At 47.4% G+C, this 27,977-nt stretch overlaps 1 protein-coding gene across 2 annotated transcripts in view; it reads right to left on the bottom strand.

Annotated features, from left to right (window-relative positions):
* Positions 1 to 27,977, bottom strand: part of TMEM132D (transmembrane protein 132D) — a 196,210-nt gene that overhangs the window by 43,146 nt on the left and 125,087 nt on the right. The gene's annotated exons all lie outside the window — the stretch shown is intronic.

Genomic DNA, 27,977 nt, shown 5'->3' with positions numbered 1-27,977 from the left:
GGCCAGCACAGAATCTGGGTCACAGCACGTCCTCAGCACAAGCCCATGGCACTGAGGGGACAAGGACACCGACCCTGCCTGCAGCCTGGTGCTGAGAGGGGCACTCACACCCTGTTTCTAGGCACAAACCCCATTTACCCCCGTGCACTTTGTTTCTAACACTGCCAGCCCTGCAGCTGAGGAGCCAAACCTTCAGCTCTTTGCACTTGGTCTTGGGAAGAAAATGATTATTCTTATGTTTTTTTAATAGAACACAACAACCAAAGATTTACTTCCAACAATCTCCCTCGTTACAAATTCTGTGCCCACAGTGGTGGTTTTGTGACCTTAGTGGCACTACTCACTTAGAACTCCTCTGTGATCAGGCAGTGACAACTGCCAGGATGTGAATGGGAGCAACTCTGCTGATTTCACACCCATGCCAAGGAGGTGACCTGGACATTTACCTCCTGCCACAGATAAAGGCCGTGGTAAAGGGCAGTATCAGAATCTGAATGAAGATAAAACATTTCTAGGTCTAGAAGTAGGCTGAGAAAGAAAGCAGTGAGCCTGCAAGCTCTGCTTTGATCATTTAGCCCTTACAGATTTGTGACAAATTGCTTTTTCTGCATGAATCTGAACTGATACAGATTTACATGAGTAGTTAAAAAGTAATACCAATTGGGAAATAACATCCCTAACAGCACCACAGAAAAGCAATAAACTTAAGCAGCAGTTAGACAGACAGAAGAATGCTTTACAATAGGAAAAAAACATTAATAACAGAGAAAAAGAGAGGTCAGACACTTGTAAAGCTGGTTGTGGCAGGCTGAAAGCAGGGAATCCAAAAAGCCATTAGAAAAAAGACATGAAGAATCATGTAATAATATCCTGGGGAACATGCCTGCTTCAGATTCACTGCCTTTAAGACCATATTGCATATCCTGTGACTCTTGTTTAACATCTAATCCTTCCAGAAGGATTGGTAGAGACCTTGTGTTGGTATCAGCCCAATGTCCTCAAGGAAATAAATCTGGACCTGACGTCAAATTACATATTTTGTACCCAGGACATCTGAAGAACTTTCCTAATCTGGTGTACACAGAGATCTGCACCTGACAATTCTTTTGGGGTTAGTGCAGGAGTAACAGCTTCATTTTTCAGCAGTTTTCAGGCTCAAAACAAAGACTGTGCTTTTGCAAATAATGCAGCTGCATCAGGAAATCCATGGCTGCAGAAAGCAGGGATGTTCCTATGCAATTTGAAGGGAAATCAAACTAATTACTGGAAGAAAACTGGATCAACCCCTGGATCACAACCATGCTGAGCTGCACAGCTCCCTTTGCTCTCACACCATTCCTTTGCTCCCAGCCACTGCTGCAGAAATGGAGCAGAGCAAGCCCTGGCCTCAGCCGAGGGATTCTCAACAGTACACCTCTCTATTTACTGGAACTGCACTGTAAAAGAAGAATTAAAGCTTCTTCCCATTGGATTGCTCCTCTCCTGTCCTGCTTTGGGGACCCTGTTTGCAGAGAGACTTGAAGAATTGTGCTGGTTAATGGAATGGATTTTGGCATTAGTGGAAAATATAAGCCCTCAATATCAAATATTAAATTATTCCTGATTAATTCTTTTATGGGCTCAGACTTGCAACTGATTTAATACTCCTGGATAATTACTTCTGTTATAACTGTGCCTTTGATTTTTAATTAACCATACAAAGTTTCTCATTCAAATCTAATATTACCTTTGTTAACAATGTCAAGTCTCTGTTTAGAGATTCTGCTCACATTAAACTGTATGCTGAGAAATTAAAATCTGCTTTTCCTCAACTGTGTGAACAGATTCCGTGCCAGGCTTATTTATCCTACATAATTATCTAGGAAAATGTTGTTTCTGGTATCCTGAGCACTGCTGTCTGCCTTTCTGTGAGCAGCACTGCTCTGTGCCCCTCATGCCAGCTCACACAGGAGCCCAGACTGGAGGGGATCTGAAGGGGCCTCAGACCAGCCCCTGCCATGGCCAGGGACACCTTCCACAGTCCCAGCTTGCACAGAAAGTCAGAGCACAGCATTTTCAAACCTGTGTGCCTTTACTCACCTAAATTCCTCTTTACAGGTGTAATTAAGTGAATTTAGTCCATTAAAGTTCAATAAAAGTGAGCTGCCTGGGAACTGCCTGCTGAGCAACCTCAGTGATCGGGCTCCTTGAAATTCAGAGTCTGGATCTGAGTTTGGGTGTCACACTTGAACCATTCACATCAGAACCTGGTCCTTGCTTTGAAAATGCCAGGGTTTCTGCTTTAACTCCCTGGAATTAGATTCACATTTACCCATGGAGAGAGGTCTGTGTCAGCCTCTCAAAGGTGCTGGCAGGTCCCACACCTGCTTGGACTCAGAGACACAGCCCCTGGTCGTGTATGGCTTAATGGAAATGACTGGTAAAGCTCCCTATAATCAAATTAAATGCTTTGCTTTTTCACTATCTAACATTTGTACAAAGGGTATTCTTAGAATATTGGGCACTCTCCTGTTTGACCTGCTAGCAAAATGCAACTGTGCAGAGCAAATCACCCGAGTGCAGCCTCATCCCTGTGTGTGCTGGAGCAGCTCTCCTTCATTTGGAGCTTTTCCATCCTGATTGTTCAGCCCTGCAGAGGAGCAGCCTTACACTGAAGGCTTTTTGCCCTTCTTATGTTAAATAACTTTGCTTTTCGGGAGGACAAATTCAGACTGTTGTAACCCAAGTCATGTCCTGGCATTTTTCAGTCTATTTTGCTGTTTGTGACCCCTGCCCTCGCAGAGATGAGGTTCAGAACAAGTTTAAGGAATTGGGCAGCAATTACCAAGTGTGGGACCAAAGGACTCAGAGGAAGGAGAGCTGACCTCAACACTGACTCCTCTCCAGCCACAAACACCCTGAAAGGGCTGGAGAACACTTCTGAGCTCTGACTAAGCTCCTCTGGGCTTAGGAAGGATCATAATCCCCCAGCCTGCAGGGCATGGGGCAACTGTAATGCAACTCACTCACCACTGTGATGGGCACATAGAAAAAATATAAATATATATATATCATGTATTAAAAACTCGGTATGGGAGTGCTGCTGATTGTCAATTCTCACAAATGCTAAAGGATTTCTGAGAACCTACAAAGATCTGGCAAAATTTTTAGATCTTTTAAAGCTTTCAACTATTTTCCATTAGGATTCTCAGAGGAGTTCAACTGAGGATCAGAAGCTTTGCAGAGAAACATGAAAAATGCAAACACAGGAATGATGTGCTGCTGCTCCACCTCCCCTGGCTGGCACCCCAAGGACTGAGATCAGGAACATCAGGGCTCAGGCTGTGCCCTGACTCTGCCCAGCCACTGAGTTACACCTGCCTGCATGCCAGACCAAAGGCTGCTATAGCTCATTCCATGGGTAAAACCAAGAAAATGGAGTCTAAGAAAATAATTATGTTGTGCTTGAGGAAATATGGAAATGACCACGAGCTGCTGCATTTAACAGACTTCTTGAAATTAAATTATTTGTATTCAAATATGTGCAAAACCAATGATCATTTTTGGTTTTGATCAGCTCAAACTGTTCTTTGGGGAAATTAATTTGATGCTCTGGATATAAACTCTTTTTCAAAATGCTCACCATGAAGCCATGTTTTCCTCCTTAGCACCAAAGCAATTTTCAAAGCATTCCCATTGATAACACAAACCAACCAGAGGAACCATTTCAGGAGGAGGACCAGAAATTGCAATCGGAGAAGTAACACTTAAAGCACAGTTTAATCCATATTCATCCCAGGCCACAGGTGGTGGTGAGCAGCAGCAATAAGAACAGGTGAGCAGCAAGAACAGGAACAGGCAGTTCTGGCTGCTGAGGCTGCAGGTGGGTACAGCACAGCTTCACCCCAGGGTCTGCTCAGGAACCCACCCTGGCCACAGCAATGCAGAGAGAGGTGTCAGCATCTGCCATCAACTGACACCATCCACCCCTAATTAAACAGCAGAGCTCCCCTGAGGAACCAGCCAGGCTGCCACGTGCTGCCCTTGTGCTGCTGCCCTGCAGCCCTGGGCTCTGCTCTGAGGGAACAGCACTGGGCAGTCTGTGCTGGGGCAGGTGAGATGGATCAGCCTGAACTCTGCTCTGAGGGAACAGCACTGGGCAGTCTGTGCTGGGGCAGCTGGGATGGATCAGCCTGAACTCTGCTCTGAGGGAACAGCACTCCTGGGCAGTCTATGTTGGGGCAGGTGAGATGGATCAGCCTGAACTCTGCTCTGAGGGAACAGCACTCCTGGACAGTCTATGTTGGGGCAGGTGAGATGGATCAGCCTGAACTCTGCTCTGAGGGAACAGCACTCCTGGACAGTCTCTGCTGGGGCAGGTGAGATGGATCAGCCTGAACTCTGCTCTGAGTGAGGAGCACTCCTGGGCAGTCCCTGCCAGGGCAGCTGAGCTGGTTTCTCTCAGAGGGAAGGGCACTCCTGGGCAGTCCCTGCCGGGGCAGCTGAGCTGGTTTCTCTCAGAGGGAAGGGCACTCCTGGGCAGTCCCTGCCAGGGCAGCTGAGCTGGTTTCTCTCAGAGGGAAGGGCACTCCTGGGCAGTCTGTGCCAGGGCAGCTGAGCTGGTTTCTCTCAGAGTGAGGAGCACTCCTGAGCAGTCCCTGCCGGGGCAGCTGAGCTGGTTTCTCTCAGAGTGAGGAGCACTCCTGGGCAGTCCCTGCCAGGGCAGCTGAGCTGTTTCTCTCAGAGTGAGGAGCACTCCTGGGCAGTCCCTGCCAGGGCAGCTGAGCTGGTTTCTCTCAGAGTGAGGAGCACTCCTGGGCAGTCTGTGCTGGGATGGCTGAGCTGGTTTCTCTCAGAGTGAGGAGCACTCCTGGGCAGTCCCTGCCGGGGCAGCTGAGCTGGTTTCTCTCAGAGGGAAGGGCACTCCTGGGCAGTCTGTGCCAGGGCAGCTGAGCTGGTTTCTCTCAGAGTGAGGAGCACTCCTGAGCAGTCCCTGCCGGGGCAGCTGAGCTGTTTCTCTCAGAGTGAGGAGCACTCCTGGGCAGTCCCTGCCGGGGCAGCTGAGCTGGTTTCTCTGAGGGAAGGGCACTCCTGGGCAGTCCCTGCCGGGGCAGCTGAGCTGAGCTGAGCTCTGAGCCCCAGGCAGATGGGATGGAGGGAGGCTCCTGCCCAGGCTGCTCTGAACCCTCAGCTCTGGGAGCTGAGCTGCTCTCAGGTGCCAGCAGCTCGTGGCTCCTCCACAGAGGCTCCAGCCGAGGGCTCTCAGGGGCTGATCCAGGGCCCTGCAGGGAAAAGGGGCCAGGCCACGTCCTGTCCCTGTCTGATCTTCAGAAAAGCACAGAGTGGAACCTGAGCTTCTGCTTTCCCCACCTAGCACAGAACTTCATTTCCTTCCCAGCTGGTCTCTAATGTCCAGAATTATCAGTATGAATATCCTCATTCATTTTCTTTCAATTCCTTCTGTAATTGCTTGGGGATATTAACTGCTGCCAATATTGGGGTCATTATTAACCCCAGGCAAAATATGCATTGGAAGCCCACAAACCTTGCTTCTTGCCTTGTTACCATAGTTACACCTGACCAAGAGGTGACACCTGAACTCTGTCTTCAGGCTCTAAGTAAGTGAGGAAGAACCAAAGAATCTCAGAAAATGAACTGACAGTGTTTGAAGAAGAAAAGGTCAAGCACACTCATGGGAAAATCTTAAAAATTTAAGCTCACACTATTAATTTCTATAAACAACTTGTTATCACCCTGCCTACACGGATCTGATGAGATTATTCTTGCCAGCTCTTGATCATGATACTGTGCAACTGCATATTGAAAAGCTCTGCCTTTGATCACAGGGAGCACAGCCATTACAGAGAATGTACACACTGCACGCCTACTAATCTTATTCTGATTTTTCCTGGGAAATGAGCAGCTCTGAAACATGCATCTCAAATCAGGAAACTTCCATGATCACAGAACAAGCAGAAAGCAGGCATTAATTGATTTTAAATCTGACAAAATGATTAATACCAATGCTTCCTCCCCCAGATTTCTCCATCTGTCAAAATCTTACAGCAATTCCAGCAGGTACAGAGGTGTAACTGCTGGGCCTGAGCACAAAGTTCCTGCTCAGAGTTCCATGAGCACTGCAGTGAGCAGTGCTGTGCTAATGCCCACCAGGGGTGTTTGACTCGTGTGCCCAAACCTCCTCCTCCTCTGTGAGGGAAGGGACTGATGGGCACAGCTTGCTCTGCCAACCCACGGCTCCTGAAGAACAAACAATGGGATTTTCACTGCAATGACACTGAGCCCCGGGGATGTGTTTTGGTGACAGAACACACCGCAGCCGTGTTGGGAGTTTTTACAGCTGCTGGAGAAGGTGCTGAGCCTGGCAGAGGCTTTTCCCCCGTGTTGCACAGCTGAGTTAAAGCAGTGTCAAGTGCAGCACGTCAAAGGCAGGGCTTAGATCAGCCTGAGCCCAGCAGTGTCTGTCACACAGCCTGCACTCTCCTTGAGGTGTGACATATGTCACTTCACCATTGTCACAGAGTGTTTCATGCTAGGCTAGACGTGAAGTTTTGGAAAATAATAAAAGCAACTTTGCAATCATACATGCCATGTCAGATTTATTCCTGGCATGCAGGAGATGGCCAGCCTCTGAAAGAAAGACTCAAAAAGCCATTGTGCAGGAGATGGACACACCTGGCTTATTCTGTGCTTGAAGGGAAGTTTGTTGTTCTTTGGGGGGTTTGTTTTAATTAAAGCTAAATAAAACCAAATAATGTACCAGAAAGTCATCAATCTTTTCACCTAATGTCACCCTTCCTTTTGATGCTCAAAATTTCTTTGACTTCTTTCCTCCACACAAACCACGCTCCCGGGTGTCTGAGTGTATCTCAGCCTCTTGGTTTAGAATTTTAGCATTCAAAAAGCTGAGCAGGAGGAAGTTTCTCCAGTCCCAGATAAATCAGGCTGGCAGCCATATGGCCCCAGTAATTTCAGAGTTCTCCCTGTGCACTGCAGGATGTCAGACCTGCACCCTACAAAGTTTGTAAATCCTACAAAGTTTGCATTCTGCACAGATCCATGTTCCAGATCTTTTACAACATCCTGTGGGGCAAACGTGGGTGCCATGAATCTGAGAAGGCAACCTGTCAATCCAGAGCCAGCGTGCTCATTTTCCTGAACAGCTTTCAAGGACATTTACCATAAATCTGTGGAAGGAGAGCTACTTACAGGTCTGGGATTTATAGAAAGTGCTGCCTCTTTGTGCTCTGTCTTCTGTCAATAGCATTAAGATTTGCAGTTTGCACTGAATTATCCAATGACCTAAATCCTAGCAAGCTATCAAAATCTGTTTCCCAGATAAAGTCGTGCTGGAGTTTGATACATTTATCAGTGCCAGACACACAGCACCGCTTACAAGCACGGCAATTTCTCAAGTCTTCTTCAGCAGCACACAAAAGGGAGGTACAAATGAATTACAACCTCATCACTCCGAGAGTTTAAAACAATTATCACCCATTGGAAACAAAGTAATACAATTCCTGCCTCCTGATTTCACACAGGCTCCTGCTCTAATGAGGCACTGTTTATTTACCTCATGTAAAGCATCCAAGTCTTCTGCTGACAGCTCCAGAATGCTTTATTGTTCTTCCATTATGCTAAACACTTGGGCTGGATCGTGCCTCGTTATACAGAATAAAATCCAGCCGCAGGCAGCTGAGCAGGACCCGGCGTGGGAGAGGCGGGGGCTTTGCTGGGTGTCAGCACAGCCCTGGGGGGACAGGGACCCGCAGCTCCAGGGTGTGACACGGACATTGCCTGGCTGCACTCCCTCCCCTCCAGCACCACAGCGATCTGCTGGAGCGGCAGCAAGCAGCACGACGAATTTCAAATGTGCACCAGTTCTGAGATGTACACCAGTTTAGAAATGTGCACCGATTTAGAAATGTACACCAATTCTGAGATGTACACCAATTTTGGGATGTACACCAATTTAGAAATGCACACCAGTTTAGAAATGTACACCAATTTTGAGATGTACACCAGTTTAGAAATGTACACCAATTTAGAAATGTGCACCAGTTTTGAGATGTACACCAATTTTGGGATGTACACCAATTTAGAAATGTACACCAATTTAGAAATGTACACCAGTTTTGAGATGCACACCAATTTTGGGATGTACACCAGTTTTGAGATGCACACCAATTTTGGGATGCACACCAGTTTTGGGATGTACACCAGTTTTGGGATGTACACCAGTTTTGAGATGCACACCAATTTTGGGATGTACACCAATTTAGAAATGTACACCAGTTTAGAAATGTACACCAATTTTGAGATGTACACCAGTTTAGAAATGTACACCAATTTAGAAATGTACACCAGTTTTGGGATGTACACCAGTTTTGGGATGTACACCAGTTTTGAGATGCACACCAGTTTTGAGATGCACACCAATTTTGGGATGTACACCAATTTTGGGATGTACACCAATTTTGAGATGCACACCAGTTTTGGGATGCACACCAATTTTGAGATGCACACCAATTTTGGGATGTACACCAGTTTTGAGATGCACACCAATTTTGGGATGCACACCAGTTTTGAGATGCACACCAATTTTGGGATGTACACAGCTCCTTTCAAACCTCAAGTGTTCCCAGATTGCAGTGCAGGTCTCAGAGGGCATTTCCAGGGGAGGTCCCACCAGCCAGGAGTTCCTGGCCAGGCTGCCTTGCCAGAACAAGGACCATAAATACAAGTGTCATAAGTACAACAAATGGCTGGTGCACAGAGAATTTCCCATCCCCTCCTCTCCCATGGGATCAGCTTTGCTGTCAGTTGTTCCCCAAACTGGCAGAGGAGCAGTGAGGGTCACTGCAGGGACAAAGAGCAGCTGCCACCCTGCAGAATGGGCTCCCCCAAACCCACACCCATGTCCTGTGAGAGCAGGCACAGCCACTGCTGCCAGCCAGGACAGTGACAGGGCCCTGTTGGCAGCCATGGGAGCACACAAACACAAATGGCTCAGCACACAGGAAGAAGGAGAACCCAAAACGAGAAGGACACATCCCTACGGGGATAGCAGGGGCCCCTGGGGTGTTTCTGTCCTCCTGGCCAAACGCAGTGTGGATTATCAGGGGCTCACAGAGCACAGCCAGAGCCCTCAGCAGACACAGCCTGAGAGAGCCAGCCCAGCCCAGCCCAGCCCAGCCCAGCCCAGCCCAGCCCAGCTCCTCTCAGGGGCTCTGAGACCTGCACTGAGGCTCTGGGCACTCCTAAGGCTTTCACACAGATCAAAGAGCAAAGCTCCAGGACATAAAAATATCCCTCTCATCCAATACCAACAGATCTGCTTTCACCGAGGGAAGGACTGTCCTCGGGAGCAAAAGGAACAGCTTTCAGTGGAAAAATCCTACACTGAGAATTTAAGTTTTTTAAGAGCCTGTGAGAGATTTTGAACAGCTTTTGGAGCTTTCTAAACTCTGCAGTCTGCCTTAAGCTAGGTTTATGTTGCATAAACACTTGCTTTCAGATTTATTATTATTATGAAAGATACAACAGGAGCATAATAAATGATTGTGGTATTAAAGCACATTTTACAGCATCATCTTGAGTGCTGTTTGCTTTAATGCTCTGCTTACATGACATGGAGGGATTTACTCTGAAACTGCATTAGGGTGGAAGGATAGAACTCCATAGTACAGCCCTTACATTTCTTTCTCTTTTCTCTGAACAATTCTTAATTATCCCCAGCCCTGTAAAGAAGGAGAACCCTCCCAGCTCCTGTGGCAGCACACCTCAAACAGTGCTGAGATGGATCCCTCCTGGCTCTGGCTGCCAGGTAATGCAGGAATTGGGTTTTGCATTCAAGCTGCAGATTAAATGAGCTGTCTAAAACCACTGTGACCCTGCATGTTTACTGGAAAAAAAAATTTAAAACTTCAGCTTGAAGGACTGCTTGAAAATAATTAATCTTCTCAAAAGTACTAGGCAGAATTTTGGTGTCCAAAGGTAATACATTTCTTTGGATTCCTATTCTCTCCTGGATTTTGTTTTTTGTTCTTTCCTACTAGGAAAGTAAAATGCCATTTTCTAGGAATACTATTCTGAAATTATGCAAGATACCCATGATGTACACGAATAATTCACACCATCAGATAACACAAAGACTGAGGCTATGCAGCTTTTGTAACAAATGAGTTTTGGCTCCCAGTTAGTAAATGTTGCTACAGACTCCCTGTTTCCCTCTGCTCCTCCCCATAGTTAATCTACCCCTGATTGCTGTAATGGTCCCTATAGACAGACAAATTGTTTGGGTTAACTTAAAGCATTTACATTAGTTTTTCGTTTGTGACTGTTTCAATTAGCAACGTCATCTATTTCTGAAAGCTTTTTACTTTTAAATAATTAGGGTTTACCCAAGAGGTTAGCACAAAAGAAATATTTGAAATGCTAATCCACCACCTCAGACAAAACTGCTCCAGCAAATTTAAAATCCTGTTGCTTCTTAAATATATTGTAAAATACAATAGTGTCCACAGCATACTGATAACCCCTGAGCAGCACAAAGGAAGGGGCCAGTGCATTCCATGAGCTGGGTACGAAATGGAAATGCTGACAGACCTGAAACGAGCTGAGATGGGGCTCAGGGATTTAATGAGCACAATAAGGGGCAGGTGGGCTGAGGGCTCCTGCCAGGATCAGATCCTGGCACAAAACCTGCCCTTTGAAGCTGCTTCTTAACATAATCTGTACACAGGACCAGGCTGGGAATTACAACAGAAAGTGTCTTTTCATGTTCCCTTTGTCAGCCAGGCCTTTTACAGCCTTGTCACTAACACACACACACGGATATATATTTATATTTAATGCCAGAGCAATTGGATTTCTTCTGGAACATATTCCTTTTCTAACTACATTCAAATCCAGAAAAGAGGAAGAAATCTGTTGCTTTGGTGCAAACCACGTCTGATCTCTGGATTTAGTGCTTATGCTCTTTCTCTTCCTATATTTGATGCACTTGGACCCAAATCATTAAAACACATGCTCAGCCTAAAGAGCTAAAAATGCTGCAAATGTGCAGAAATGAGGCAGCTGTGCTAAAGCTTCATCCTGTGCCATGTACCTGGTGGCTCCCGTGCCCTTTGCCAAAATGCAATTAACAGGTTCCAGTTCCTGGCTCACTGACTGGGATGGCAGCAAGGCTCTGGGTTCCTCCCCACAGCTCCCAAAAAGCCACCAGGACGTGCAGGTGCCACTTGGAGAGGCTGGGCAGGGAGGCAGGTGCAGGCACAGCAGTGCCTGGGAAGCTTTCCTGGCACACACTGAGAGCAGCCAGGGAGATTTCATCTCCTGCACTGCCCTGGCCCTGCAGAGCACAGGGCTGGGGCCCTGTCCTGCACCTGGGAACAGGCAGAGAAGGAAAAGTGTATCAATCATGGCTAGTTTTTGCATCCAGGATGTATTTGTGATTGTTACTGGTTTTCTTGCCCTAGAGACAGGTGATGGATGGAGAACTACTCCTGAACTCAAAGACATGCTGGGAGTTCACTCTGAATACTGCTATTGCCCTTATCCTGCACAATCTGATGCAACCTCTGCTCCTGGGTACCTAAAAGATGGCAAAGCCCCAAAATGCCTTTTCTGCATGGGGCAAGAGTCACTGCTTTGGGGGTGCTCTGTGCAGAGCCAGCCCTGGGCAAGGTGAGCTCTCAGGACACTGCCTGCCCTCCTCCCAGGTAGAACTGCTGAGCTTTCCACTGTGGAAATGTCCAGCCCCTTCTAAGGACATGTTTTGCTCCAACAGTCTGTTCTGTCACAACACAGAGCTGTGTGAGTTTATCTCCCTCTGCACCCCTGGCCTGCCTTCATCACATCCCTCTTATTTCACAGTGCTCCACACAGAGGCTGCTGCTGTAAAAAGGTGCTCCCAATAGAGAGCAAAGCAAAACTATAATCACAACACAGTCTCTCCTCACCACTGGGGTTATTATTGTTTCAATTTTGCAGGTGCTGAATGCCTGTCCGTGGGGGATGCATAAGCACTGGAAAACAAGAGCAGCACACTTGACTTCCACACACATTTGAGAGTCAGGTTGCTGCTTTTGCAACCAGAACAAAACATCAGCCATCGAGGAGCCACTTTGGGAGAGAGGGAGATTTCAGGGGTCTGCTGGGCCCCTCTGGTTTGGGAGAGGGCTCTTGGGCTGGGTTCACCGAGGGAAGGAGAGGCTCCAGCTCTCCCTGTGCAGCACTGGTGGTGATGAACAGCCCAGCACCGGCTCAGGGGAGCTGCACTGGGCAGCAGCAGCAGCAGCAGCAGCAGCAGCAGAGCAATTGCCAGGAGGAGTCTGGGGCAGTGATTCAGGAGAGAGGAGCTCTGCATTTACAGCATCCCCCAGAGCAGGGAATGAGGCTCAGCCAAACAAAAGCAGGAACGGGGGTGGTGTTGAGGGGCTCAGAGAGGACCACAAGCAGGAGCTTTGGGATTCAAGTGGGCAAAGGAAAATACAAACTAAACATGGAGAAATGTCTCCTAACAAAGAGCTGACTGTAAAATGCCAGTGAGAGCGCAAACCTCCCCATGGTCTCACTCATGTCAGCATGGAGCAGATGTTTAAAAACACACAGAATACAAAAAATCACTGGAGGCTCTGACCACAGCCTGCTTTTCTGAAGTGGTTTTCCTTACAGGCTTCTAAGACACTGAAATATGCCCCAAAATGTATTGTTAAACATTCTGCATTGTGCTACAGGGATGCAACACGTGTCAGCAATATTCCTCAGGCCTGGAAACTGAACCACAACCACACAGCTTCAGCCCTTGAAGACAAGCTGATGGGAAGAAATCCCACCCAAAGAAGGTTTTCTGGCTGTTCAGGTGTGCAAATCGTGGTGGGCTCAGAGCAGCAGCTGGCTGGGAGCTGCTCCTGCACCCTGCCCTTCCCACCAGGGGCACCCCATGTACCAGGCACCCCACTGCAGGACTTCCTAAAGGCATGTCAGAGTTATCTGCTGCCCTCAGATCGTTTCACTGGATTTCAAGTTAAGTATTTTAATCTATCTGGAATTAATTTTCTTGGTGTTAAAGTGCAAACTGGGCTAATAAAAGTGACACATTGACTTTTTCCAGAGAATGATGTTCAGCTTACGCAGAATGGCAGCATAAATGAAAATTAGCCCCAAGACAATGTTAATTACATTTTATCCATTAGTAGGAGGGTAATTGAGCCACTCATTTGCACTGCAAAGAAAACCCTTCTGGCTTCATAAAGGGAAACTATGTGTTTAATGTGCAAATTAAAGTCTAACAATGGAAAAATCCGCAATAGAAAGAGAACCCAAATGCAGGTAATGTATATCTATATTATATTGCAGTGACCATCTTGGACATAATCTGTGTTATTGCCCTCTTGCTGAGCTGAGAGAGACTTCAAAGTGCACAACAGAACCCAGTTATCTGAAGAATCAGCCAGGAGCTACTGACATGAACATGAAACATCCTGAAAGTCTTGACTGAACCCAGCAAACTCCCTGCATGCTGCTGACAGTGCTATTAGAACTAATACTACTCATAAATAACAGCTGCAGAAAATGGTTCTTGCTGATCTAAAATCTTCCCACTCATTTCTATTAGATCTGTACATGGCTGAAGAAATGGCATTTGGTTATCTTAGACAGAAAATCCCCCCAGAAGGCGTCTGGGTAGGTCTGAGCAATCCCTGGAAACCAGGGAGCACATTGTTCTTCAGGACCTCTATCATCATGTGCTCTGACATCTGTGGCAGTTGCATTCATAATTTGAGCTTTGGGAAACAGAGGATACAATAACAGAAGTGTATTTTGCTCTCTGGACTGCTGGAAACACCTTGCTGTTTATCTGTATTCCATGATATCCTATTGCCTTTGGACCTTCCATGGCTAAATGGCAAGATTTTCAGTTCTGGATATTAAACTGCTATAGAAAATTCTTATTCCTGTTACCTACAGGCTCTAGCTCCTTTTCTGCATGCCTGCTATCTACCTTGGACCTCACTCCATTGAGAGGAACCATTTCTGCCTAGGATTCTCTAAGAGAAGAGCTTTGGAGCTGCTGGAGTTGGGCAAGATGCAGGAAAGTTGGAGTAACTGTGGAGGAGAGGTGCAGATGGAGCTGTCACAGGCTGGTGCAGGCACTGCAGTTTATCCAGCTGCAATCACTGGAGGTGCAGATGAAGCTGTCACAGGCTGGTGAAGTCTATCCAGCTGTCACAAGCACTGCAGTTTATCCAGCTGCAGTCACTGGGGGTGCAGATGGAGCTATCACAGACTGGTGGAGTCTATCCAGCTATCACAGGCTCTGCAGTTTATCCAGCTGCAATCACTGGAGGTGCAGATGGAGCTGTCACAGGCTGGTGAAGTCTATCCAGCTATCACAGGCTCTGCAGTTTATCCAGCTGCAGTCACTGGGGGTGCAGATGAAGCTATCACAGGCTCTGCAGTTTATCCAGCTGCAATCTCTCCCTCTCAGGGAACACAGAACTCACCAGCCACAGGGTTTCAGTGCCACCAAGCACAGCACACCACGATATTCTCTGACCCACCCCCTTGGCACAGTCTGGGCCTTGCTGGGAGATGCTGGGCACAGTGTGTGACAAACCAGCTGCTCAAGGGGCCCACAGTCACTTTGTCACCTCCCTGTCCTGTCCCCAGGGTCAGTAAATGAGGGAGTGCCCCAGACCGGGGCTGCTGAAAGCTGCTTGTGCAAAACCAGCACAAGGAAACCCCACCAGAACCAAACCATCATTTTCATCAGCAAATCAAGTGCAGGTGGAACAAGATTTAGTTGCAGATAATATTATGGATTATCTGCCCACTGGGCTCAGTGGAATCCAGATCAGACCCTTGAACTTCCTGACCCCAGGAGCAGCATCTGGGCAGTTACAGTGAATTCAGAATTCCTGCTTCTACTAAAGCCAAAAATACATTCCCTTACTCAAAAATATTAATTTAAAAATCAACCTTTATCATAATATTACCATGAGCATTGAAAAGGATTATCTTATTACAAAAATGAAATTACTTAAATTTACCCTCATTATTGTTTCCCAGGGAAAAAAGGCTTTTTTTATTTCATTGTGGATGAAGCTGCTATTTGCATTTAAATGAAGACATCTGAAGAAGAGGAGCTAGAAAGTTAGGGTTTTTTTTTTTCTTTGAGAATGGGATTTCATGTCAGTATTCTATAATGCAAACCCAACTCCACTTTCTGCTTCATTAAATAGTCTGTCACAAGCTGCTTTCCAAAAAACTGTCATGGAGAGTGAGATACTCTGATTATTCCCAGCAGAGGCTTTGTAATGATGGCAGTGTTGGTATCCCCTGAATACCTGACTTCAGCAAACAAATGAGCTGTTTCCATACTGGCTGTACAGCATGGATTTTTTTAATTGACTCATCATAATTGACACACTTAAACAATCTTCTTTCTCAATGCTCTGATAGAAAGAGCCTGTATCAATGGGACTTGGCTTCCATTGCAACATGAACACTCTGCAAAGCAGGTGGACACAGAAATACTCATTCCATGCCAAAGGTATTGCTCAGGAAAGCAGGCAGAACACCCAGCTCTGCATCACCCCTAAGGCTGAGCACAGAAATCACACCTGCACTGCATCTGCTTGGTAACTGGAAACACACCTGAAAATCCACAGTTTTAGGAAAATGAGGAGATAGTCTACAAATCAATAGCAATATCCACAAGCTGAGGTGTTCAGCTTGCCCCTTTGCTGAGGCAGGAGCAGTAAAACCCCATCTCCTGAGGCTGTATCAAAGCCTGCCCTGTGAGCAGAGAATCTGCATTAACAACAAAGCCCCAGCCCTGCTCTGCTGAGCAGTTACACACACAGCCACCAAGGCAGAGCTCATATGTGCACATGGATGAGGTTCTCTTCATTCCCTTTTCTCTAAATAAACCTGCATTTAACTAATAGCTGACAAATGCCTTTTTTTCCCTGGCCCTCCCTTTCCCCTCCTCACGCTCCCTTTCCCCTTTAGATGTGATTCAGAAGGAAATCTTTCACAAACCAAGGCTGCATTAAAGGTTTTTTACTTTGCAGACATCCAGGAAAATATTAAATCCTACTGGTTTTAGGCCTAGAAATAGTAAATAAACCAGCAAATATCCAGACACCTTTGAAACTCAGTTCATGTTTTCCTATGGAAAGCCTCCAGCCAGAAACAATACAAATGACACTCCCACATGAACAACAATAACAACTTCAATCCTTTAAAATCACCTTGCTATCACCTGATGATCTTTTCATACACTTCTGCACTGATATCCAGGGCAGAAGTAGGGCATCAACCTCTCCACATGAACACTTGTGGAACAGGAGTGATTCTGTCTCGAGTGCCTCCAAAAGGGAGCTGCTGGTGTGCTGGGAGCCTGCTCAGGAAGAACAAGCAATGAGCCTGTGACTCAGGGCTCTTGCACTCTTACCTTTATTAATAAGCTTATTTTCCTTTCTTTCCAGTGGATTCTGAAAATCAATCCTTTTGTCAACTGCCCTGTAACCAGTGTACATGAGGGCAGCTGCAGGTAATTTCTGCAGCCATAAAGAAGTGTGGTCACATATTCCTGTGCTCCTCTTCTGCCAGAAATAATTCCATGGACTTCTCCAACAAATATGAACTGTTTATGCAAGCAAGGTGGGAAAGGTTCACTTTGCCTTTCCCTCCTGAGTTCCAGCCAAAAGGCAGAGAATGGATGTGGAAAGAGAATCAGACAGACCTAAAAGAAACAACAAACCCAAAGCTGCTCCTTGGCCACAGAGAGATCAGTCTTTCTCTAAATCAAACCAATCAGAGCCCATTAACAGAGCGTTCTCTCACTGCCTTCATGCCTCACTGACAGGTAAAATGCTCCCTTCAGGAGCAGCTGGACTAACTCTTGTTTCCCACAGGGGTTTTCACAGGTTGACATTTGAAGTTATTTGTCAAATGCCTGCAGTGAAACATCAAACTGCAGCCCAGAGCAAAACTGCTGCTGTGACCCCTCCCGTGGCTTTGGGGGTCACCAGCCTGGTCCAACCAAGGCCCAGATGTTCCCCAGAATCACAGAAAACTCCTTCCATCCACCAACAGAGCAAGCAGACATTCTGGAAGTGATGTTTGGCCCTGATAGGAAAGGGGAATGTGGAACTCACTGCAGGCCCTCCCGCAGTGGGGTTTGGAGGGAGGGGGACCAGTCCCAGGCTGGGCTCTTGCATGGCTAGGAAATAAATTTCCCATTAGTCTGTAAGTACTCTCAGCACTTACACACTGCTCTCCAGTGCTTCTTAGCGTAAAGACTTTTAAAACCAGGAAATAAGTTGAATGTTTTCTTCCAGCTATTTGTCCATGAAGCAACTCTTGATTGGATCCATTTAAGATAAAAAAGAAAGACTGAGAGGAGATAAGAGTCCAGTGGCAGGTATTTCTAAATGTCACCCTGCTAGCAGAACACACTGCAGCTGCTGCTGCACTCCCAGCCTCCTTTTCCCTCCTCCCACCCCACGTCCTCCCTGTGCACCAATCAGCACTGCTAAAGCCTGTTACAAATGCACATTTTCCAGTGCAAATAGTGACTCTTGGAAGGGCATGGCTGGGCATCCTCTCCTGTGCCAGGGATGTGCAAAGCACAGAAGGGTTGCCAGGAAGATGTTCACAGGTGGAGGCACAGCCTGAAGCGTGATCCAGTTCCAGCCAGGGGAAGGCTGGGTGAACTTCCCAGCAGAGGGCACTGGGAAGACAGGTATGAAGGTGAGATAATCGGTGGCTTCCGTTCATCAGAGCATCCAAATTCTCCTTCCATTCTCAGCCTTTGGGAAATCTCTGCTGGAGGGGCTCAAACCGTTTGACAAAGGTTATTTGAGTAAAGCCTGTGCTGCTCCAGAAGAGAGGAGCCAGCTCCCAGAGTGCCCTGGCACACTCAGGATGTGTGTACAGGGGGTGGATGTACAGGGATGGATGTACAGGGGGTCAGCTGGGCTTGGAAATCCCTGTGCTGGGCCAGAACCACTCAGGCACATGCAGAGAGGCAGCAGAGAGCAGGAATACAAGAACCTTCTTCTGAGTCTGTACCTAATGTTCCCAAGATGTGCTTCCCTATCAGTGCCTTTCTCTGCCTTGGTTTCAGTTATGTAATTGGTCTGTCCAGAACCTGTGACAACCAAAGTGTCAGGTGGTTTCTCAGAGGCAGCAAATGCTTCTTTGACACCATTAAATCCCCACTTGCAACCTGGGTTTGAAATGCCACAGCATTGCTGTGACTACATATCAATACCCTGGGAGTTCTAAGAATAAATTTGTTGTTACTCCAAGACTGCCCAGAGTGGGGGTGAGGATGTGGAGACCTGCACAAGAGCCTTCAGCCACACACCCTGCTCAGCAGCATGAAAAGCTACAGAGAGACCCCAGCAGAGCTCTGTGTTTGTACAGCCCAGCTGCCTCCTCAGCTGGGGAACAGCACAAGCAGCTTCACCTGGGTAATCTACAGCCTACAGGCACCAGCAGCCCCACACATGTACCACAATGTGCATTACTGATAGCTTGGATGGTTGCTAAGTCCTTTTTTCCCCACAAGATTCATGTTTGCTAACTGCTTGCAGGCAGCAGCAATTCTTGCAATTAAGATGTGGATAACAAAGTTCTTTCAGGAAGGAGAACCAAACCATTATTAAAAGGTCACTGAAGTTTAAAGTGCCTCCTTGCTGGCCACTCCAGAAAGCAACAAGAAATTGTGTGAATCTGGAAAGGACAGCAAGAGAAACCAAGCACAGGAGCAGAGCTCTGCCAAGGGGGGGACCTGGTTCTTGAGGCCCCTGGCTCCCAGCAGGGACAGGTGGCCAGCCCAGGTGCAGGGGTGGCACTGCCAGCTGTGGAGGGCACACAGGACCCTGGGGCAGAGAACACAGGACCCTGGGGCAGAGAACACCACGGGGTGCAGAACACACTGAGAACACAGAGAGAACACAGAGAACACAGAGAACACAGAGAGAACACTGAGAGAACATAGAGAGAACACACAGAGAACATAGAGAGAACACAGAGAGAACATAGAGAACACAGAGAGAACACAGAGAGAACATAGAGAGAACACAGAGAGAACACAGAGAGAACACAGAGAGAACACAGAGAACACAGAGAGAACACAGAGAACACTGAGAGAACACAGAGAACACAGAGAGAACATAGAGAACACAGGACCCTGGGGCAGAGAACACCACGGGGTGCAGAACACACTGAGAACACAGAGAACACAGAGAGAACACAGAGAGAACACAGAGAACACACTGAGAACACAGAGAACACAGAGAACACACAGAGAACACAGAGAGAACACAGAACACAGGACCCTGGGGCAGAGAGCACCACAGGGTGCAGAACAGAGAGAGAACACAGAGAGAACACAGAGAGAACACAGGACCCTGGTGCAGAGCACACCATGGGGTGCAGAACAGAGAGAGAACACAGAGACAACACAGAGAACACAGAGAACACAGAGAGAACACACAGAGCACACAGGACTCTGGGGCAGAGCACACCACGGGGTGCAGAACACCGAGAGAACACACAGAGAACACAGAGAACACAGAGAGAACACACAGAGAACACACTGAGAGAACACAGAACACAGGACCCTGGGGCAGAGCACACCACGGGGTGCAGAAGGACCTGGCTGTGAGGCTGGGCAGTGCCCAGAGGGGATGGCCAGGGATGCAATCAGCTCAGCTCCCAAGGTCAGATGCTGCCTTCTGCTTCATTCAGCCTCTGCCTGGGACAGGGCAGGGAAGGTGAGAGAGCTCCAGAGAGGAAGCTCAGCCCCCCTGATAAATGGCAAAGGCAGCAAAACCAATTGCTGTTCTTCCTTTACTAGAGAATTTTCTGAGTTTCTCCACAGACTGTGTTCTTCACTGATATCCCCAGGCAATGTTATCAGGAGAAACAGAAAAGCACATCCTCTCACCTCAATTTCTGTAGTCTCTTGGACTATGAGAAACCATTAGAAACAAGGACAAGGCAGTAAAACCTTCCTCCTCAATCTCCTAAGAGATCCCTGACAATGCTTCCTCCTAGACTGTTAATCTGGATTATTGGGATGTGTGGAAATCAAAGGAAAATATTTTGAGCAGGAAGTTCCCAATCTTTTCTAGTCATTAACCAAGTTCTTTATGATTTTCAGTCCCAAATATGCACAAACCCTCCCTATCCCTGAGATTGAACCTTATTCTCAGCTCTGGGATGCCTGAAATGAGAATTCTGATCCAGAACCACTGCCTTCCTCTGCTTCAGGTAATTAACTGGGCTGAGTTTACCCTGGAAGAAGAATCGCTTCCTCCACCTGGAATCCCTTTCTCTTTCCACCTCTTTCTCTTTTGAAGCAGAAATGCCACCAGAAGAGGCGAGGGTGGCAGATGCTCCCCTGAAGAGTGAGGTCCCTGTCCCTGTCCCTGTCCCTGTCCCTGTCCCTGTCCCTGTCCCTGCCCAGCCAGGCCAGCAGCAGGGCACAGAGCAGCTCTGGGGCTGCCAGCCCCTCTGAGCACAGGCATTTCCAACAGCAGGCACAGAAAGCTGCCATGGCAGACACTGAGGGGCAGCTGAACTACTGCCAGCTACTGAAGGCTTTGGCTTTTGCCCCCCTCGTGTGAGTTATTGCCCAGAATCCTGTCCAGCAGTCTCATAATCACAGAGCCCTGGCTGCTGCTTCCAGCCCCTTGCAAACTGAGCATCTCCCATGCCTGCTCCTGTCTGACTGTCAGCATCACTGTGCAGCCCAAAGCAGACCCTGCTGCTGTGGCCACTGCACACCAGCCACATCTAAAGCAGCCTCTCCTCACAGGGTCTAACAGGGCTCTGGACACAGAGGGAAGGGAAAGCACAGCAAGGCAAGGACCCATCTTCAAACCCACAGAACAGTCCACTCCTGTTTGTTCTGGCCAAACACCAACACCCCTCTCTCATTCTTTATATCCTTCCCACTTCAATATGGAAAAGGGAAACCTGAAATGAAGATAACTGGAACTGGACTTTGCCTGCTCCTGAAGACTTTCCCCCCATGCTGTAAAAGCTGAGAGACACAGCTCAGAATCACTTCAGAAAGCCAAGTCTGAAACATTTAAGTTTTTCACAATAAGAAATTCATAACTCATTTGACAGAGCACAGAACAGAAAACACATCCTATAAATAAACCTATAAACCTAACCTTATAACCTAAACATAACCTGTAAAATCTGACTCTGGCTGTTCCAGCATCTGCCCAACCAAGCCCCCAGAGCAGGAGAGCTGTGGTTCCTTGGATGCCAGCTGCAGCACAGATCTGTTCTTTTCTGCTCCTCTTTAGGACTAAATTAGATGTATACTTTTACATATTTTTACATATGTTCAGCTTTTTTCCTCTCTGTTTTAAATGTTGAAATGCTTTGTTTTCCCCTCATGTCTAAGCTTTTCACTTTTTTTAGTGGTTCCTGTTATCACCTTATCAGCAAAGAGCTATATACATATATTAGATTGCACCCACTTCTGACAAGGAAACTTAATTCCATTTTCTGACATGTTTTTAAGATCAAAGAGAAAATACACATGTGAAAACAACACACCTTCATTTCACTGAAACAGGGAGAATTATTTTTAAATTCAAAGCTGGTTTGCCTCACAAATACTACAACCAGAATTTGGAATTTTTACCCTGAATTACAATGGAAAGTCTCATTACTATAGTGCATAGTCTTTCTTTATCGAACTATTAGGTTTCATATTTCTATATAACATAACAATTACTGGGTTTTACAGCCAGTTGGAACATTTGGAAGTCCAGCAAGTTATTTTGAAACTTTCAGGACTGATTTTCAGGCCAGGTGTGGAGTGGTTTCAATATTGATGTTCCCTCTGTTTGGAGCTGATGGGTGGAGGAAATAGAAGTTTAGCATTGCAGGCAAAGTCACTTTGAACTGTAACTGCTGTGTCTCCAGGGGAGTAATTTTGCAGAATCCCACTCCAGGGTAGTGATTCTGTTATTTTATGATAGAACTACTAGTAAGTGGTATGAAAAAGAACCAGACTTTTTAAATTTAACATTTACATTTCTTATATGCCTATAATTTAGTCTCTTTAAATGTCAAGCTTTTCTAAATGAGCACTTCCCACATTTTGAGGTTGTTGGGTTTTTTGGTATTCTCCTCACAATTAGAAATGACATCAGGGATTATAAAACAACATTAGGTATTCCAAAATCTCAGCTGCACAGATTTCCTGTTTCACTCTTTCCTCCTCCCTTCTCTGAAGGTCACAATGGAAGTGAAACAGATGTGCTGTTACAAAATCTATCTTCTCTGCATTCAGGAAACGTTAAATTCTGAGATCTTCACCCTGGGTGCTTCGGGTCCACGTCCTCTCCCTCTGGGCACATCTCTGTCATTTCTACTGCTCCTTCTGCAAGGGGAGCAGCACCAGGCTCTGGAGGGCCTGTGCTTGTGCTGCTGCTCTGAGAACACCTCTGAGAACACCTGGGAGCACCTAAAACACCCTGTGCACACCCTCAATTCCTGTGCTTGTGCTGCTGCTCCTGAACTCACCTGGGAGCCCCTAAAACACCCTGTGCACACCCTCAATTCCTGTGCTCAGCCTGAACTCCTGTGCTCTGTGCACACTCTGAATTCCTGTGCTTGTGCTGCTGCTCCTGAACACACCTGGGAGCCCTGAAAACACCCTGTGCTCAGTGCTCAGCCTGAATTCCTGTGCTCTGTGCACACCCTGAACTCCTGCTCAGTCCACTGGCCCTTGTCCTCTGACTGCCATCCTGCCTCTGAGAACACCTCACAAAGGAAAAGGAACTCTTAAAACCGCTGGCTTGAAGAAGGATGGAAAAGTCAGGGAATAATTCTCTTAATTGACCACTCTTCTTACTACTTGTAATCTAGAGGAAATCTAATTAATTCTACATGAAGAACCACTATTCTGTGGTGAAGTGTAATTCCTGATCTCTGGGGCTTCAGCTTACCAGTTGTCAAATTATCCAATTACACACTTGTTAAAATCCATTTTGGGGAGATTTTCATGGCTCATAAATAAATAATTTCAAAACCTTAAAACCCCAGGAGGAAAAAAAAAAAGAAAAGAAAGAGAGGAAAAAAAAAAAAAAAAGAGAGAGAAGCCCCCAGCCCCCAAATTAGGAAGAACATCTAAAAATGATGTCAAGAAAGATCCCAGCCTGGTCTGGTCTGCTCCAGCAGCACCACAGAGGTGATGATGTATTTCAGCAGGGAAAAATGCTCTGCTTCTCCTCAGCAATGCTGAGTTCAAATCACTAATCTGGAGGGAAGCAATTAAGGCAGCATCCCCTCATTGTGCCAAAAGGGAACAATCTGTCCATAAGCACGCAGTGAAGGGCTGGGGGCCAAGGGAGAGCAGAGCCCAGCCAAGGACAGCGCAGCTCTGCAGCCAGCCCAGGGCCACCAGGCTGGGGACAAATGGCCTGAGAGACAGGTGGGCTGGGGCTGAGCCCCACAGCTGGAGCCCACAGCTGGAATCCCACAGCTGGAATCCACAGCAGCTCCCACAGCTGGAACCCAAAGCTGGAACCCACAGCTGGATCCCTGCTGCTCCCCACAGCTGGAACCCACAGCTGGAACCCACAGCTGGATCCCTGCTGCTCCCCACAGCTGGAACCCACAGCTGGAACCCACAGCTGGATCCCTGCTGCTCCCCACAGCTGCCCCCCACAGCTGGAGCACTTTTCTACTCAAAATGAGGTCCCGTTCAGCTGGCTGAAATTGGCTCCACAAAAAATTATCAAATTACAAAATAATTACAAGACCATCGTTCTGAAAACTCAATTCACCACCAAATTATTTCTGTTTTAAACTCAGAACATTTGTAATAACAGTGGTTTTACAGCAGTGTGAAAACAGGCCAGCACTTCTACATCTTGTGTCCAAAGGAGGGACAGGCTCTGGTGAAACCTGCTCTAAATTCACATCTCTGTCTTTTCCTGGTCCTTCTACATTTCACAGCTCCAGAGCAACACAGAGATTGTCAGGGTGAAGGATTGGGCTTGTCTCAAACCCTGTTCAGTCTAATCAAGGAAAACACATGTAACTCACACTTCAGAAAGAGCAGCTCTTATGCAAAGCTATTTTTCTTAGGCTGTAATTCCTAAGGAAAATACCCTTGTGCTTGTTCCTGCCTCTCTGGGAGCCCCATTCCCAGGGCCCACATCAAAGTGGGGCTGTCAGCAGCTGTGCCAGCAGCAGCCCCAGCCCTCATCACTCACTGCCCTCTGACAGGGCCAGGCTGCTGCTGTTCCAGGTGATCACAGCATTACTCAGCCCCACTGCAGCTCCAGGGACAAACCTGACATTTCCAACCTCCTGTCCTCAGCAACAACTTCATCAGGATCCCTTTCCATCACCTGTGCTGAGGGTGGCAGAGGAAGGACTGGGCTGAAGGAGATGTGCCCCATGGCTGTCACTGCCTGAGGGTGTGGGGAGCCTGAGGGAGTGTGGGGCTGCAGGAGCAGTGATTCCTCCAGTGCACGCTCCACACATCAGCACCAGGCCTGGCTGTGCAGGGAGAGAGCTGCTGCCTGATCTTTCAGATGCTGAGGAGCCCAGGGTGGTCATTAATCTGCAGGGAGACACCCAAAGAAGGTGGCATTTGTTGGACTGGAGATGGGTGTGCTCCACTGCCAAGTGCCTGCATTCCTCATTCCACCCTGCACACCAACCAAAGCCAGGGCTGGTGGGCACAGCTGGCCCTGCCACAGCAAGGCCAGGCTTTGGGGAACAGCAGCCAGAGCAGGAGCTGAACCCCAAACCAAGCCTCATTTCAGATAGCTCCACCTGGAAATGAGCCCTGAGATCAGCCCCACTGCAGGGAAAATGAGCCCTGAAATCAGCCCCATTGCAGGGAAAGGAGCCCTGAAATCAGCCCCATTGCAGGGAAAATGAGCCCTGAAATCAGCCCCATTGCAAAGAAAAGGAGCCCTGAAATCAGCCCCACTGCAGGAAAATGAACCCTGAAATCAGCCCCACTGCAGGGAAAATGAACCCTGAAATCAGCCCCACTGCAGGAAAATGAACCCTGAAATCAGCCCCATTGCAGGGAAATGAACCCTGAGATCAGCCCCACTGCAGGGAAATGAGCCCTGAAATCAGCCCCACTGCAGGAAAATGAACCCTGAAATCAGCCCCACTGCAGGGAAAATGAACCCTGAAATCAGCCCCACTGCAGGGAAAATGAACCCTGAAATCAGCCCCATTGCAGGGAAAGGAGCCCTGAAATCAGCCCCATTGCAGGGAAAGGAACCCTGAAATCAGCCCCATTGCAGGGAAAGGAGCCCTGAAATCAGCTCCATTGCAGGGAAAGGAACCCTGAAATCAGCCCCACTGCAGGAAAATGAGCCCTGAAATCAGCCCCACTGCAGGGATGCTCATTGTTGAACACAGTCTGCAGAGCTGCCACACCCCAGGGCACTGCCCAGGGCCTGGCCCATCACTGGGGCACAGAGAGGTGCCAGGGCCACAAGCTCAAAAAGCCTGAATATTTAACATCTACATACAGGAAAAATGTCCTGTGGTTTCAGATCTGTGGTTCAGTTAATTCCTGAAGCACCACAGACTGTCCCATGTTAATGAAACACTTTCCCCCATCAGCTGCACGGGCTGACTGCAGTTACCAGGATGTGAAACAGAACCTGATCTGCCTCCCACACTGCACAGAGGTTGATGAACAAGCCCTGCAGTACAAAGTCCTTGCAGGGGAAGGTGCCTGAGCATGAGAACCAATCCATTAGGGAGGTTTCTGGATCAGGCAAAGCTGGGAGGGCCACAGCCAGTGAGACAATCTGTTCCTCTGGACTGCCACAGAAATATTCCAGAGCTGGACTGATCCAATAGCCCAGAAATAACCCAGGAAAATCTGTGGTTTTACTGCTGTCAGTAATGACCCTGGAACAGACCACTGCTCAAATTTGCAGGCAGTATCAGTTGGGAGGGCATTGTCAGTACACAAGCTTGAACTATTAAACAGAAGCTAGAGATGAACCCAAGGATTCAGAAAACAGAAATGGAATGAAATGCTGCCACAGTGAGAAGTTCCATCATGGGGACTGACAGGCAGAATTTCAGCCATCAGGGGAGAGCTCTCCAGTCTGGAAGAAGAGAGCAGCAGAAAGATCTGGATGTGACTGAGCCACAGGACAACCATTGCAGAGAAGAGCCATGACCAACCCTCCAAAACCCCAGGAAACAGAACCAAACCCTGGCATGCATCTTCTGAGACAGAACAAAACATTTCCAGGACACAAACACTTGGACAACAACGGCAGGAGACACTGTCTGGTATTCTGACATCATCTGGGATGCCTGTTTCCAAGAAAGGCGACTCTAAACCAGAACTGGTGGTGCTGAGCTGGTCTGGGAGAATTGCAAGTCTTGCATTACTGGGAGAATGGCAAGTCTGGTTTATGGGGTGAAATCTGAAGTCCTTGACCTGTCTTATTTCAGGAAGCAATAGAATATATCTCTGAAAAGAAAATGGTTGCTGGCAATATCACAGTGATCCAACGGTTCCTCCCTTTCTTAGGAGTAGATTTCATCTGTGATTCACTAATCATTTTGATTTAAAAAGGCTCCTTTTCAGCACTGGGTAACATTTTAATTAAATATTTGAAAACTTGCCGAATACTGTAATTGCAATTTAAAAGCTATGAATTAGGAAGGTAAAAGCTTTTATCTACTCTCTAGACATCTCTTTCTTTTTCATAAAGCTGTCAGTGAAGTCTTTAGGAATACTCCCTCATTGAATTTGAGTAGGACAGAGGGTTTGGCTGACAGATCCTGCACTGCTCAGCTGCCAGGCAGAGCTCAGGCTGCTCCCAGCCCAGCAGATCCCCCAAATCAATCTGTTCCTCCACATCCCTGCCAAGGGGAGACTCAGCTTCCAGAAGAGCTCAGATTTCACCCCAAAGCACCCTGACTGTCAGCTCTGAGGGTGGGAGGAGGAGGAGGCTGAGCAGCCCCAGAATCCCACTGCAGCAGCCCACTGGGAGCTGGGGTGGCCAAGCCTGAGTGCAGCCCCAGTGTCCAGCAGAACGTGAGCAGCACTAGTGACCAATGAGATGGGTCAGGTACATGCATTTATAGGGGCATGAATACCCTGGCTATTTATGGAATCCATCAGAGCCAGCACTGCCATGACAGCTGATCCCTGCAATTATTAGAAATAACTGTAGTACAAATAAAGTTTCCTTTATAATTAATAGTCTCTTTACTGCCACCACTGATTTTATTTATTTACCTGGTCTGCTTATCCAACTTCTCAAGCTGATGGTAAGTAGAACAGTTTACTTGCTGTTAACATATTCATTAAAGGTTTAAAAAGAACATCAGGAGCAGGTTGAAACAATGGCATACATGAAATTACATGTTCTGCTATAAAGACCAGTAAAAAAACAACTCAAATTATTCCTGTCTCCAAAAGCAGCGAAATAACATAATACATTATTTTCATTGTGCTTCTTTATAAATGGAAGAGGAGAAATTATTTTTAAATTTCACTTTAATTTGCAAATGCCAAGCCGGCTTTGCAAGGAGCACAGGGAAAACTGAAGTATCAAACTAATCAAAGTTGGACACCCAAAGGGCTGCACATGAATCACCATTTCCTCAGCACAAAGAGAAGCAGGACAAAGATCTGGAGGTTGGAATCCCCTGAGCTCCTTCCCTGGCACTCCAGTGCAGAGCAGGTTTTCCATTCCCAGCCTGTCAGGGATCCAGGCACTGCTGCCATTTGTCTTTGCCCCTCTCCTCCCCACCATGCCCACACCTGGTGCCTTGCAAATGCCACCTCCCGACAGCTTTACAGGCTGCGTGTGACCTTTGAGCACACGGCTCTGGGCTGCTGCAAAATGGGCTTTTCTTCATCCTTAATGGAAATTAGGAGACTGAGCTGATTTGTAGCAGCTGCCAGCAGCAGC

Source organism: Agelaius phoeniceus, chromosome 18 (genome assembly GCF_051311805.1).
Source record: "Agelaius phoeniceus isolate bAgePho1 chromosome 18, bAgePho1.hap1, whole genome shotgun sequence".
In the NCBI taxonomy this organism is placed as follows: domain Eukaryota; kingdom Metazoa; phylum Chordata; class Aves; order Passeriformes; family Icteridae; genus Agelaius; species Agelaius phoeniceus.
The sequence above is the reverse complement of the archived record's forward strand: the minus strand, read 5'-3'. Positions and strand labels throughout refer to the sequence as shown.